Consider the following 12,248-nt stretch of genomic DNA (forward strand, 5'->3'; position numbering starts at 1 on the left):
TCTAGATATTTGCCTAGTTTTACAACAGACTACATGAAAAGCACAAACTAAAATTTCATACAATGACATGTTTATACTGCTCTATATACTATATCACTGTTTCTCAACCCTGGGGGGTACTGGGGGGGGGTCGCAATTTATTTTATAATTATGTGATAAAAATGAGAAAGTAAGTGATTTTTCACCAATAGTGTGCTGTGACACTTTTGTATTTTTATGTCTGATTTTGTGAGCACGTAATTAAGTGAGGTGAAACTTGGGGTCCGCAAGACAAGTACGCCTCCTGAAAGAGGTACAGTAGTCTGGAAAGGTTGAGAACCACTCTCCTAGGCCTCCTGGACAGTGAGAGAATCGAGGAGGAGTTCTTCCTCGTTTTCCTACAGCATCAGTATAAACTAAACTTGCCAGCCAAACCTTTACCACTTTCCGAGACCTTTTTGTAGCCCTGCCAGGGGTGTATTCTGGACCTGACACGTAAGGAAACTGCTCTAGCACCTCTCTTTGTCAGGGCTAACACAGGAGCAGGGAGCTGCTCCATCCCAGCTGTTCCGATGCAGCAAAAGTACTTGGGCCTTTGTACACAGAAGCTCTGCAGACAGTGTTATAAAAAGCCAGGTGGCAGTCTTCAGATTAGTCAATATTAGCAATGGAAAATCCAGCACCTACAACAGCGCCAGCATCCTCCCTGCTCTGTCCTTAATTCCAATTAATAATGCAGCTGTAGCTCCTCCAGCAGCAAAGACAGCCCCAAACAAACTCTCCCAACCTTGCAGAGCAAGACAGTTTCCAATCGATGTGGTATAAAATGTTCAGGGCAACCTTTCTGAGAACTGCAAGCAAAATAAATACCCAAGAATGATTTTGTCATGCTCTGGATTAATTTAGGCCACTATTTATGCCATTCTTCCCCAACCTCTGGAAACTCAGACATAACTGGAATGGATTTTTCTAGATAATGTGGTATGAGCATAGCCTTATGTATGGTGCATATTATGCTCTATTGCCATGTCCTGACTTCATGGCTCATTAAAGTCAGGAGGTCCAGGGAAAGGCTGGCTAAGGCCTTGTCTACACTACAAGGGTAAGTTGACCTAAGTTATGCAACTCCAGCTACGTGACTAAATAGCAGGACTCGACGTAGCTTAGGTCGACTTACTGCAGTGTCTACGTTATGCTGGGTCAACGGGAGACACTCTCCCGTCGACTTACCTTATGCTTCTCGTTCCGGTGGAGTACCGGAATTGACAGGAGAGTGATTGGCAGTTGATCTAGTGGGTCTTCACTAGACCCGCTAAATCAACCCCGGTGCATCGATCGCCACAGTGTTAATCCCCGGTAAGTGTAGACATGCCCTAAGACAGAAGACAACAGGCCAAAAAAGAATGTGAAGATCAACTAGCCAAAGATTTAAAAACGAACAGCAAAAAATTTAAATACATCAATAGCAGGAAGCCTGCCAAACAATCAGTGGGGTCACTGGATGACTGAGGTGCTAAAGGAGCACTCAAGGAAGAAAAGGCCATTGCAGAGAAGCTAAATGAATTCTTTGCACTGATCTTCACTGCAGAGGATGTGAGGGAGATTCCCACACCTGAGTCATTCTTTTTAGTGATAAATCTGGGGAACTGTCCCAGATTAACAGGTTGGTTGAGGTGGTTTTGGAACAAACTGATAAATTAAACAGTAGCAAGTCACCAGAACTATAAGGTATTCACCCAAGAATTCTGAAGGAATTCAGATATGAAATCGCAGAACTACTAACTGTGGTATGTAACCTATCATTTAAACCAGCTTCTCTACCAGATGATAGGAGGATAGCTAATGCAACACCAATTTTTAAAAAAGGCTCCAGAGGCAATTCTGGCAATTATAGACCAGTAAGCCTAACTTCAGTACAGTACCAAGCAACTGTAGTAAAGAACAGAATTATCAGACATACAGATGAACACAATCTGTTGGGGAAGAGTCAACCTGGCTTTTGTAAAGGGAAACCGTGCCTGACCAATCTATTTGCATTTTTTGAGGGGGTCAACAAACATGTGGACATGGGTGATCCAGTGGATACAGTATACTTGGACTGTCAGAAAGCCTTTGACAAGATCCCTCACTGAAGGCTTTTAAGCAAAGCAAGCAGTCCTTTGTTAAAAGATAGTTTATTCCTACCCATTGTTTTCTATCAGTTTTCACAATGGAAAGAGATAAATAGTGGTGTGCCCAAGGAATCTATACTGGGACCACTGCTGTTCAACATATTCTTAAATTATCTGGAAAAAGGGATAAATAGTGAGGTGGAAAAATGTGCAGATGATACAAATTACTCCAATCCAAAGCAGACTGCAAAGAGTTACAAAAGAATCTCACATAACTGGGTGACTAGGCAACAACATGGCAGATGAAGTTCAGTGATGATAAATGCAAAGTAATGCACATTAGAAAACATAATCCCAGCTATACATACAAAATGATGGGATCTAAATTAGCTGTTACTGCTCAAGAAAGAGACCTTGGAATCATTGTGGATAGTTCTCTGAAAACATCTGCTCAATGTGCAGCGGCAGTAAAAAATCTAACAATGTTAGGAACCATTAGGAAAGGGATAGATAATTAGACAGAAAATATCACAATGCCACTATATAAATCCATGGTACATCTGCACCTTGAATACTGTGTGAAGTTCTGGTCATCCTATCTCAAAAAAGATGTATTAGAATAGAAAAAGGTACAGAGAAGGGCAGCAAAAATGATTAAGGATATGGAACAGCTTCCATGTAAGGAGGGATTAAAAAGACCAGGACTTTTCAGCTTAGAAAAGAGACAACTAAGAGGGGATAAGATAGAGGTCTATAAAATTGTGACTGATGTGGAGAAAGTGAATAAGGAAGCGTAATACTCCTTCTCATAACACAAGAACCAGGGATCACTCAATTAAATTAATAGGCAGCAGGTTTAAAACAAACAAAAGGAAGTACTTCTTCATACAGTGCAGTCAACCTGTGGAACTCATTGCCAGGAGATGTTGTGAAGGCCAAAACTATAACAGGATTAAAAAAAATAGATACATCGATGGAGGATAGGTCCATCAGTGGTTATTAGCCAATATGGTCAGGGATGCAATCCCACGCTCTGAGTGTTTCCAGTCTCTGACTGCCAGAAGATGGGAGTTGATGACAGGATGGATCACTGGATGTTTGCCTGTTCTGTTCATTCCCTCTGAAGCACCTGGCATTGGTTACTGTTGGAAGACAGCATACTGGGCTAGATGGACCATTGGCTGTTCTTATGTTCTTCTCTAGTTCCTTTTATTAGGGAAATTTGGGGAGGGGGGGAATTTCTCTCTGTTAAAACTTCACAAATTTAGGCTGTGCATATAAGACACTGATCACCACTGGGTTATTGCAGTAGTCATTGTAGGGAACTTCACTCAACCCAGTCAAAACCTTTTCTGAATATTGCCATATGTGACTGTTTAAAAGTTCAAATTGAGGCAAGTACTTTTACAGATCTCCTCACATTGTCTGCACATGTTCTTCCTCTGATAAAAACCTACCTGATCTCTACTAAAGTGTTTCTCAATGTAACACCACACTCTACTCACTGAATCATTTAATAGAAGGTTAAGATCTGTGCACAGTAATAATAGGAATTGCAGTTAGCATCCATATTATCTAGTCCTACTATCATGAAAACTAATGACAATGTTTGTTCTGTACATATTTTATGGGAGTTTGGTTCTCGTTAGAGCTTCATCATTTTATGCTCTGATTAAAGCTGGGACACCAGACTTTAGCGGAGCCTTGCAAAATTCTGCTAGTAAGCCAGCTGGCTCAGTAGCTTGCCTTGAGATGTTTTATAACTAACTGGCATTCACCTAAAGTTATTTTTCATTCCAGCATGACTTTATCATCTTTGGGTAGTTTAGTTAGGGTTAATATTTTGTTTAAAAAGAGATTCCACTTTGGATACAGACTGGTAGAGGTGAAAAGGATCTTGTTTAAAAAAAATCAAAACAAGATACTCGAGGGAATTCCCTGTGATGGGAATGAGTAGTAGGACAGACAGTAGGATAATGACTTGTGACAGGTTCTCTAAGGAGCAATATTACAGCAGATTTGTGTGCTCAAAGAGGGAATTTTGATCTGTAATAAGGTACAAATAAGAAGTACATTAGAAAGCAGGCTAGCAGCAGCCCAGAATAAGAACTGCAAAGTTGCATTTATTTATAATTATACTTAAAACAGTGTTTAAGTTTACAGACAACAATCCCACTTCTTTGGAGGATTTTGGTTAAAATCAATTGGGATATTCTGCTCTAAGCAGAAAACTGTCTCTTATCCTAGGGATTCTCAGCTAGCCAAGGCTGAAACCATGTGGAAAAGTAGAGGTTTGTGGGAGAAAGGGTAGGATAGTGACCTTGGATATGCGTGTGGATGGGGGAGTGATATTTAGCTGTTCTAAGCTCACACTGGCTTGGGGTCTGATTTTTAGGGGTGCTGAGCACACAGAGATCCCATTGGCTTCAAATGGAGTGGTAGGTGCTGAACACTTCTAAAAACAGGCCCTACCCTGCATGTCTTGTGCAACCAAGTCACTGGGAATTTGGGGTACATGAAAAATGCAGGATCAGCCCCTAAATACTATTTTCTGCACAGTAAGAAAGAGGAGCTGTTGGTCAACTTAGTGTCATGATGTTGTTTATTTAATGGCCTGATTCTGCCACCCTTATTCACGTTGAATATTCACTTCTCAGACACTAGTTCTTTTGGGGCTACTTACAGAGTAAGGGACTATTTGACTTAAGTGTAGAGGAATGGTGCCCTGAAGGAGCAGCATTGGTGTTATTAGTGATTATTTGTACTGCCCATAGCACCTGGGAGCCCTAGCTCTGGAGCAGGACCCCATTGTGCTAGGTACTGTACTAACACAGAACAAAAAGCCAGTCCTTGCCCCACAGAGCTTTGCGCCATACAAATGCTTTAAGATGGATGCACTATGAAGTATATGTATAACAAAGTTTAGCTGCCCTGCTGTAGCATCAGCTTTGCCTTCGCTGCTAAATAAGGTGTATTTTTTACCTTGGGGAACTTTCACTCAGGGTCCATGATAGCTAAATCCAGTTTATATTAGGGCTGTCAAGCAATTAAAAAAATTAATCACGATTAAAAAAATGAATTGCGATTAATTGCGCTGTTAAACAATAATAGAATACCATTTATTTAAATATTTTTGGATGTTTTCTACATTTTCAAATCTATTTATTTCAATTACATCTCAGAATACAAAGTGTACAGTGCTCACTTTATATTTTTATTACAAGTATTTGCATTGTAAAAAAAACCCCAAAAGAGAGAGTATTTTTCAGTTCACATAATACAAGTACTGTAATGCAATCTCTTTATCATGAACGTTGACCTTACAAATGTAGAATTATGTAAAAGAAAAACTGCATTCAAAAATAAAACAATGTAAAATTTTAGCGCGGGGGTGGGCAAACTACAGCCCACCAGCCGTTTAATCTGGCCCTCGAGCTCCAGCTGTGGAGAGGGGTTTGGGGCTTGCACTGCTCTGGCACTCCAGCTGGGGAGCAGGGTTGGGGGCTGCTCACACGGCTATGGCCCTCTCTGGCTCCTACGCATAGGGGCAGCCAGAGGGGGCTCTGGTCTGCACGCTGCCCCCACCCCAAGCGCTGCCCCCACAGCTCCCATTGGCCTGGCACCACTGCCAATGGGGAGCTGCAGGGCCGGTTTCTGCAGATGGAACAGTGTGCAGAGCCACCTGGCTGTGGCTCCATGAAGGAGCCAGAGAAGGGACACGCCTCTGCTTCTGGGAGCTGCTTGAGGTAAGCACCATCCGGATCCTGCACCCCTGAGCCTCCCCCCATGCTCCAACCCCCTGCCCCTGCCCTGATCCTCCTCCTGCCCTCCAAACCCCTTGATCCCAGCCCACAACACCCTCCTGCACCCCAAACCTCTCATTCCCACCCTGGAGCCCTCACACCCCAACCCCCTGCCCCAGCCCTGATCCCCTCCCACTCTCCAAACCCCTCGATCCCAGCCCGGAGCACCCTCCTGCACCCCAAACCCCTCATCCCTGACCCCACCCCAGCATCTGCACCCCCAGCCAGAGCCTGCACCCCTTCCCGCACCCCAATCTCCTGCCCCAGCCCTGATCCCCCTCCCGCCCTCTGAACCCCTCGGTCCCAGAACGGTGCACCCTCCTGCACCCCAAACTCCTCATCCTCAGCCCCACTCCAGAGCCCACACCCCCAGCCGGAGCCCTCACCCCACCCACACCCCTGCTGCAGCCCGGAGCCCCATCCTGCACCTGAGCCCCACCCCAGAGCCCGCACCCCCAACCAGAGTCCTCACCCCCTCTCGCACCCCAACCCCAATTTTGTGAGCATTCCTGGCCTTCCATACAAATTCTATTACCAGATGGGGCCCTCAGGCCAAAAAGTTTGCCCACCCCTGTTTTAGAGCCTACACGTCCAATCAGTCCTACTTCGTGTTCAGCCAGTTGCTCAGACAAACAATTTGCAGGAGATAATGCTGCCCACTTCTTGTTTACAATGTCATCTGAAATTGAGAACATTGAGAATGTTCTCAATTTAATGTAAACGAGAGAGGCATTCTCATGGCACTATTGTAGCCAGCATTGCAAGATATTATTTACCTGCCACATTCACTAAAGATTCATATGTCCCTTCATACTTCAACCACCATTCCAGGGGACATGCTTCCATGCTGATGATGCGTTCAGTTCGATAACCATCCAGAGCTGTGCAGACCGACACCTGTTCATTTTCATTATCTGAGTCAGATGCCACCAGCAGACGCTTGATTTTCTTTTTTGGTGGTTCGGGTTCTGTAGTTTCCGCACCGGAGAGTTGCTCTTTTAAGACTTCTGAAAGCATGCTCCACACCTCGTCCCTCTCAGATTTTGGAAGGCACTTCAGATTCTTAAACCTTGGGCCGAGTGCTGTAGCTATCTTTAGAAATCTCACATTGGTACCTCCTTTGCATTTTGTGAAATCTGCAGTGAAAGTGTTCTTAAAGCGAACATGTGCTGGGTCATCATCTGAGACTGCTATAACATGAAAATGGCAGAATGCAGGTAAAACAGAGCAGGGGACATACAATTCTCCCCCAAGGAGGTCAGTCACAAATTTAATTAATGCATTATTTTTTAATAAAAAGAAAAGGAGTACTTGTGGCACCTTAGAGACTAACCAATTTATTTGAGCATAAGCTTTTGTGAGCTACAGCTCACTTCATCCACTGAATGCATCCGATGAAGTGAGCTGTAGCTCACGAAAGCTTATGTTCAAATAAATTGGTTAGTCTCTAAGGTGCCACAAGTCCGCCTTTTCTTTCTGCGAATACAGACTAACACGGCTGCTACTCTGAAACCTATTTTTTTAATGAGTGTCATCAGTGTGGAAGCATGTCCTCTGGAATGGTGGCCGAAGCACGAAGGGGCATATGAATGTTTGGCATATCTGGCACGTAAATACCTTGCAACGCCCGCTACAAAAGTGCCATGCAAATGCCTGTTCTCACTTTCTGGTAACATTGTAAATAAGAAGAGGGCCGCATTATCTCCTGTAAATGTAAAGAAACTTTTTTGTCTTAGCCATTGGCTGAACAAGAAGTAGGACTGAGTGGACTTGTAGACTCTGAAGTTTTACAGTGTTTTGTTTTGAGTGCAGTTATGTACCAAAAAAAAAAAAAATCTACATTTGTAAGTTGCACTTTCACGACAGAGATCACACTATAGTATTTGTATGAGGTGAATTGAAAAATACTATTTCTTCTGTTTATCATTTTTACAGTGCAAATATTTGTAATAAAAAATAATATACACTTTGATTTCAATTATAACACAATACAATAGATATGAAAATGTAGAAAAACATCCAAAATATTTAATAAATTTCAATTGGTATTCTATTATTTAACAGTGCAATTAAAACTGTGATTAATCCCGATTAATTTTTTTTAGTTAATCGCATGAGTTAACTACGATTAATCAACAGCCTTAGTTTATATATAATGCTTATTGTATTCACATTGCTTTATGGTTGCGAAGTACGGGTACTGGCAAAACATATGGGGCAAAAGCTGCAAACATTTGAAACAAGGTCCCTTTGCCAAATCCTAGGTGTGACAAGGTTAGATAGACTAGAAAGGATGACCTCCATAGATTAAAAGTGCAGTATGACCACAGTCCTCAAAATGTGCCAGAATGACCCCATACCAACTACCTACAATTGTTCTGTAAGGAAGAGTGCATGGAGAGAAAGGCCATGGACAATCAAGGAGATGTCCAAGGTATAACTTGGTATATAAAACCATCCAGGCAACCCCCAACAGGTTCAAACGGGAGCTCAAAACAGATGTGGATGGAATCTGCTCATAAACCTCAGTGTTGCGGGAAAGCAATAAATGAATGCGCATGAGCTCTCCTGAGGTAAAAACCCAGTGAAGATCAACTACTTTAGTTTTACCATGAGGTAAACAAGTCAAAGTCAACCCCAGGTGGCAGGTTAGTGGTGACCTCACCCAATTTACCACATGGTAAAACTAAACTGTCTTGTCTTCAGTGTGTTTTACCTTGGGGTAGCTCATATACAGGGTATATATTTCAGGGTAATTAAGGTACATGAAGAAAAGGAGGACTTGTGGCACCTCAGAGACTAACAAATTTATTCGAGCATAAGCTTTCGTGAGCTACAGCTCACTTCATTGGATGCATGAGTTATCCCAAGGTGAAAACACAGTGAAGACAAGAGACTTTTGTTCTACCACAAGGTAAATTAGGTGAGGTCAGCACTATACCACCACTTGGGGTTGACCTTGCTTTGTTGACCTCATAGTAAAACTAAAGGGGCTGGTCTTCCCTGTGTTTTTACCTCAGGAGAGCTCATGCACACTATTTACCCTGAGTTAATAAATATATCTTCTTTTTAGCAGTGAAGACAAGGCCATAGATGGAAGTCGAACAGGGCAAGGAGCACTGAATCAACCATCTGCAATAAAGAAACTATATGGGGTTCCTTCAGAGACGTTAAGCACAGAGCCACATTGTGCTCAGCGACCCATGAAAGCCGAGAGGAGGTCGCGGCACTGTTCAGTGGAATGATTGAAGTTAGGATTTTGCCTCCTCCAGTCATAATAACGGAGGTGGTTCTTACAGGCCAGGCCTTTGAGTGAGTGCCCTATAATAAGAGGATTTCACAGAAGGAGCTTTACAGCTGCTAGGAGACAAGTGTTATTAAAGGGGACAGAGCTCTAATAAGAGCCTGGCTGCTGGGTCAGAGGGTGTGTCTCTGCCCTTCCAGAAAGGACAAAATGAATGGCTTGAGGGCTCCAGTGCTCACACAGCTACAGAGAATGGTGAAATGAGGCTGGCTAACCAAGGAGCCTACTTCACACATACTTGGGGGGGAGGAGAAGTGGAGGGGGAAGGAGGGAATGGATCAGTTTTCATCTCCATCCACAGGCTTGTGAGCACTGGTTACCTGTGGTACAAAGGGCATGGCTTCTTTGCTGCTCATAAAAGAATAACACAACAATATTCTTTCACAATACCCAGCTTTAAAGGAAGGGGTCCATAATTTGGTGGATGAGGGTAATTATTCCCCTGGACAGTTGTGGGCTAATTCTTGACCAGTTTTACGCACTTTTCAGGGGAAGAGCCCTATGTACAGAATTCTGATGGTGCTGATCTGCGCTCCTGTATTGCCAAAAGCTGCCATTTCACCTCCATCACTCCTTTCTGAGTGCCAGAGTCATTGCAGCGTCTGAGGGGTCCAGTCCTCGGAGGGAACTCTAGGGCAAGCAGCACAAAATCCCTTCCCCAACCAGCCTTGAAGCACAATGCTAGGGAAAGTCAGATGCACAACATACTTGTCCCATTGAACCACCCAGAAGATTTTTAAGCCTTTCCATTGGGATGTGGGTGAAAACAGAAGCGGAGCATCAGCAAAAATCAAAGAAAGCCTTGACAAGTTTTATAAACCTAGGCACCATATGGGGTTGGCTGGGATCTACCTGTTTTACAGTCATGGAACTGCAATCTTTCTTCCAGATCCAAGGTCAAACTCCACTCACCTTACTCATGTGGGCAGCCCGTGGGTACCATACCCCTGCCTGACCCCTCCTCACTTCACCAAAGGCATTTCTAGGAGTTTTGCGCTGGTTTAGTGCTGTCACACCCAACACAATAAGAGCCGCCCAATGCCCACCAGGGCTGAGTCTTGCCCCACACCTGGACTCTAGCCACGGCTGAGTTAAACGTGGGCAGGGGGGACAGGGGTTGCCTTTTTTCACCCCACGTGAGTTTGTGGAGCTCCTAGGAGGCTTTGAAAACAGCTTGCCTTTCCTGATTTCATTGGGGCCGCTGGACGTGTCTCCGCCAGGGTCTTATCGCCTCCTCCTGGACAGCTTGAAAGGGGGGTGGGAGACATGGGGGAAATAGACAAGACAGGAAAAGATCCGAGCTGTTACTATGGGGTGGGGGTGGGGGATTAATCCTGGGAGCCGGGCAGCTTAAAGAGGGCCATCTAGGCAAGCCACCTAGGCCGCCTGCCCCCAGCCTAGGGCAGGGCTGGTGGAGAGGCGCCCCACCAGCGGCAGGGCACCTTTGCTTCTCGGCTCTGGCTCCAGCGCTCCGCAGGGGCTCAGGGCTGCGTGCCTGCAGATCAGATCCCGCTGGGGCTCGGAGTAAGCGGCCCCCCTGCCCTGCCCCGGTGCCTGGCGCCCAGCCCGCCCGCCCCTTACCTTAGCGCCCGGGGCGGCGGCGATCAGCAGCAGCAGGAGCAGCGGGGCCAGCCGCCGGCCGGGAGAGCCGCGCGGGGCGGCCATCCTGCGCTCCTGCTCCATGGGAACAAGGCAGCGGCGGCGGCAGCCCGGAGGCAGCCGCAGTCGCCTGAGCGCAGCCCTGCATGGCTGGGTAATTAATGACTTTCCAACCTGTTTGGTGGCTGGGCGCCCGCAGCTCCGCGGGGCCCTGATTGACACAAGCCGACCTGAGCCACCCGCAGCCCGGGGAGGGCGGGGGCCACGTGCCCCTGCCCCTGCCCCTGCCCCGCATTCCTCCCAGGCTCGGGGAGGTTTGGGGCGCAGACAAAGGAAGCCAAACCCGGCGCAGGAGGATCCCTGCCCCTCCCCTCCGCAAGCCCGGCTCCCTTGCGGGGGGCCTCGGGCTCCCTCCAGCCGGGGCTTGGGGACAGGCCAGGACCAGCACCCCCTCCCCAAACTGTGTGTCTGAGAATCCGGATCCACATCGGATCAGGCCACTCCGCATTGCCTGACCCCTTCCGTCCAGGACAGCCTGGCTCCCGCTGGCAGATGTCCCTGAATGAAGGAAGTAGGCAAGTGTGGTAGTTATAGCCCCACTTTGCAGCTAGGGAAACTGAGGCACGGGGCAATTAAGTCTGGGCAGGGCTGGGAAGAGAATCCCAGTCTGGTGACCATATTGTTCACCCTTAAAAGAAGGGTCACTTTGGTGGTGACAGCGCTTGAAGATTGTGAAATGGTCCCACTGAAGATCAAAGGGCATCCTGGTGCTGGTGTCTGGACTCAGGTCACCACAGGCATATTTCTGTGCATAAAGGCTTTTTCCTGGTAACTGAGTCTGGTCTGCACCTAGTGTGGATGCAGTTATAAGGTGCCTTGTATTGGTACAGCTTATTCCCCTTCCCATACAGGAATAAGGTTTATACCGGTATAGGAACCCTTAAACCCCTATAATTGGGCGCTGTTGTACTGCATAGTAGTATGGATAAAGAGGTAACAACTTCCTAGTGTAGACAAGACCCGAATGAATTTATTGTGAAACACTGAACAAGTGGCATGAACGTTCACTTTGAGCAAAGGAACAGCTTTGATCTTGTCTCCTCTGATTCCTCCTTTCACTCCAGACACTGATCATCACGCTGACCACTCCTTCCATTGAACTGTTTGTTCCAGGTCAACATAGAGGAATTTCTATTTACTTGTCTCAGACAAACACTTTGGTCTGGTCTACACTGTAGAGTTAGGTCAATACAAGGCAGCTTATGTTGACCCAATTATGAAAGTGTCTGCACTTAAATTTTGCTTCCGCAGATGTAACTGTCCAGCTGTGCTGACTTAATAAGTCCACCTCCGTGAGCGGCGTAGAGTCAGGGTCAATGTGGTTAGGTCAACACAGTGTCAGTGTAGACACTGCGTTGCTTATGCCAACTGATAGTGGCTTTCAGGAGCCTT

General features: G+C 45.8%; 1 protein-coding gene across 1 annotated transcript in view; it reads right to left on the reverse strand.

The window, feature by feature from the left end:
• Nucleotides 1-10,903, reverse strand: part of LOC141992223 (ADAMTS-like protein 2) — a 44,149-nt gene extending 33,246 nt beyond the window's left edge. Inside the window, exon 1 of the mRNA XM_074961043.1 lies at nt 10,779-10,903. The gene's annotated coding sequence lies outside the window, so the exon portion shown is untranslated. The remainder of the gene's footprint in view (nt 1-10,778) is intronic.
• Nucleotides 10,904-12,248: the final 1,345 nt, after the last annotated feature.

This window comes from Natator depressus, chromosome 8, assembly GCF_965152275.1.
Source record: "Natator depressus isolate rNatDep1 chromosome 8, rNatDep2.hap1, whole genome shotgun sequence".
NCBI classification, from domain to species: Eukaryota; Metazoa; Chordata; order Testudines; family Cheloniidae; genus Natator; species Natator depressus.